Raw genomic sequence first — 3,510 nt, forward strand, 5'->3', positions numbered from 1 at the left:
ACAGACAGTGAGAATAATATATATACAAACTATTGATTTGGGGTAGTCATAGATTCATAGAAGAGTAGAAAGTAAAAATGTAAGCAAGTGACTGTCTAAGCTTCAAGGTTCTCTTCTATATGATGGGGAGAACGGCGACTTTCTGTTGCATTAGGGTTAAGCAATGCCTGCTCTACAAGTTTGTCTTCCTCCTTTATTCCACTCCACACTGTTCCCCTGTAGCTCCTTCATTTACTCCCAGCTTATGAAACTTTTATTCTTTTCTAATTATCAACATAGCATTTTTATACTGCCACTATCCCATTCTGAAATGAGTTGATTTTAATGCAAAATCCTTGTGACCACTTTCTCTGTTCAAACTTGCTTTTTAAGCTGCAAGGGCTGTGCTTCCTAGTTCAATGAATCTCTAGCCACATGTTGCTCTTGAGCATTGGAAATGTGGCTATTCTAAATAAAAATGTGCTCAAAGTGTAAAATACAAACCAGACTTCTTAAAAACTTCACATAAACAAATGTAGAATGCTCATTAGTTGTTTGTGTCAATTATATCTTGAGGTGATAATCCTTCAGATACATTGGATTACATAAACTCTATTATAAAATTAATTTCACCTGATTATTTTTCCTTGTTTAAATGTGGCTACTAGAAAATTTGAAATTAAACATGTGGCTTGCATTTGTGGCTTGCATTGTATTCCTTTGTACAGTGCCGTAGTAGAAATATCTCTGACTCAAATGCTGAATTTCAACTTCTCCTGCTACAGAATTCTGTCCCCTCAACTCAGCATTTCTCCTTCCAACTCTCCCCCTTTCAGGTAGATCTGTTCCTCATTCTTCTCCAGCAGAATAAGAGTTAGAACCCTCCTAAAGCAAGAGGCTGGAAATGGCATTTTCATCTCTCTAAAAATCCTTTATCTTCATTGTGTATGGAAAACAAAAGTGGTTAAGCAACCTGACCTAGCCACTTAGCTAGAAGAAAGAGCCTGATTATGAGTTCTTCTGACCTTTAAAAATTTTGTAAATAAGAATTTGGCAGAAAAGGGAAAAAGACTTGGTTTGGGATTCAGAATACATAGATTCAAATCCTCATTCTGCATTAACTTGAATGTATAACCCCAGATCAGTGTCTTGAGCTCTTTGAGTTGTTTTTCTGAAGGATAAGTGTATGTTTGGATGTGAAAATTGGATTTATATTATGTAAAGTATCTGACACATAATGCGTTTTTTTATCCTCACCTGATGATATTTTTACATTTATCTTCAGACAGAGTGGGAGGGAGAGAGAGAAAGAAAGAAACATCAATGTGAGAGAGACACATCAATTGGTTGCCACCCGCACCACCCCAACTGGGGCTGGGAACTAACTGCAACCAAGGTACGTGTCCTTGACCAGAATCGAACCTGGGATTCTTTGGTCCACAGGCTGACACTCTAACTGCTGAACCAAACCAGTCAGGGCCATAATGAGTTTTTAATGAGTAATCCAAATATTATTTCACATGACAAATCATAGTGCTAAATAATTTACTGGAATGACTGGGGCTAGGACCATGGGTTATGGCAGATACTGTGGAAACATAAATCCCACCAACCAACCTTTTAAAAGTGATCCTCTTCACCCTTTCTGCTTCAACACTATAATTTCTGTTTCCATTCACATTTCATTATGGGCTTTCTTTTCAAGAGAAGTTGATTAAAAATATCCATAAAACTTTGATGATGATGCCAAGATATAAAGAACATGAAAGATATAATTCTAAAGGTTAAAAGAACATTTTTAGCCCATTTTAAAGATTATATTTGATGGTAGGAGGTAACTAGTTCCATGGTTTTAAAAAAAGAAAACAAAAATTTCCAGCCAACATTTTGATTTTTCACCTTCTTTACATTCAGAAACATGACTAGATTGAGCTGCTCCCAAATTAATGAGGCTGTAGTTGAAGAAACAGCATAACTTCCAAAAGGTAGGCAAAGAGATGTTTTTATACGGTCTGAACTCTAGAGATGGAGATGTGAGAAAGGTTTTATTCTTTAAAGTTCCTTAGGAGGCATTTTAGTAGGTTGTTGAATCTTTGACTTTAAACATGACATTCTACTTTTTGAGTTTTCTATATGTATTAGTATTCTAGCTGACCACCTGATGAGGAAAGTAGACATGACAGAAACTAAGGCAGGATTCCAATGTGTCTGAAACAGGTCAAAGAAACCTTACACCTGCTTCTGAGATTCTGAATGTTTTGTTGCTAACTGAATTTTGGGGCTCTGGCTTCCATGAGAGGCTTCAGTGGACTGGTAATTTCTGACACAGGGAGTCCAAGTTCTCTTAGGTCCTTACCACTCACCCTCTCGAGTCCAATATTCAGTGCTTCTCTGCCATGATTAACTGAGGCAAAGTAGCTCATTGCAAAAGGTAATGAGACTACAAGGTCAATAATGGCAAATCTCTTCATTTGAGCCTAATGTGATCCTACTGAGATAAAATAAACTTGTGACCCAAAGAAGCCAACTTCAATTGTGTCTCAACCATGAACATCTCTACAGGTGGCACTTGTTTTGAAACAACATTTTAAAAAAGTATTGCCAATGCCTTTTGTGGGCCATTAGCACTACGTCAGGGGTGTAGTAAGTTAGGGATTGTCCATAGCGTGCAGGACAAACAACACCTGCCTGAATACTTACTGAATCTTGCAAACAGCAGCTTGTGTAGATCCTTGCTGACATTTGAACTCTTTTCCCTTCACCACAAAATAAGCTCCTGGGAATCCTTAAGACCAGTTGAAATGTGACCTATTCATGAAGTTTGCCACTACCCTGCCACACACATGGTTATCACCTCCCTCCCTGTCACTACCCCAGCACTTTGCACTTTTCTCTCTTACAGAGGTAGGAATTACTGTATTTTTGCATGTGTTTATTTCTCCAAATAAAGCATGGTGTCTCCAAACACAAAATTTCCTCACACTTTGTATCCCTTGTACCACATGAGTGATGCCTAGAGTGGGACAGATATGCCCACCGTTTTTGAATGGGTGTGTGCTTTTTTTGAGAGCCAATATGACTCTGTCAGTCAATTGGTAGTGATCATATTCCTCCCACACAATGGTGTCTTAAAATGTATTAAGGAAAAAGTATAAATGACCTTAAGATATTCAATGTGTCTTCAGTTGCCGGTGCAGAAAGGTATTTGGTGAGAGAGAAGCACACTGTCCATTAATTTAGTGTTTTTTTATTCCATCAGTTCTCATTAAACAGAACAGCTATTTTGACTTCATTTTTCAGTGGTCCCTATTAGAATCTTTGGAGAAAATGGGTACCTTTTGAATTGCAGAATACAGCATAAAAATTTTTTTAAATGATTCATCAGTTTAGCTATTGCCATGTATGGTTATTTTTCAGTTTTTTTCCCCACTGCTGCTGCTTTTGGTTACCATTAAAATGTTTAATTCTAATGTTTCTCTGCATGTTTCCTCTTTCTGAGTTTTTATCATATCACCTTAAGTCCCTATAGTC

Source organism: Molossus molossus, unplaced genomic scaffold, assembly GCF_014108415.1.
Source record: "Molossus molossus isolate mMolMol1 unplaced genomic scaffold, mMolMol1.p scaffold_m16_p_5, whole genome shotgun sequence".
In the NCBI taxonomy this organism is placed as follows: Eukaryota; Metazoa; Chordata; class Mammalia; order Chiroptera; family Molossidae; genus Molossus; species Molossus molossus.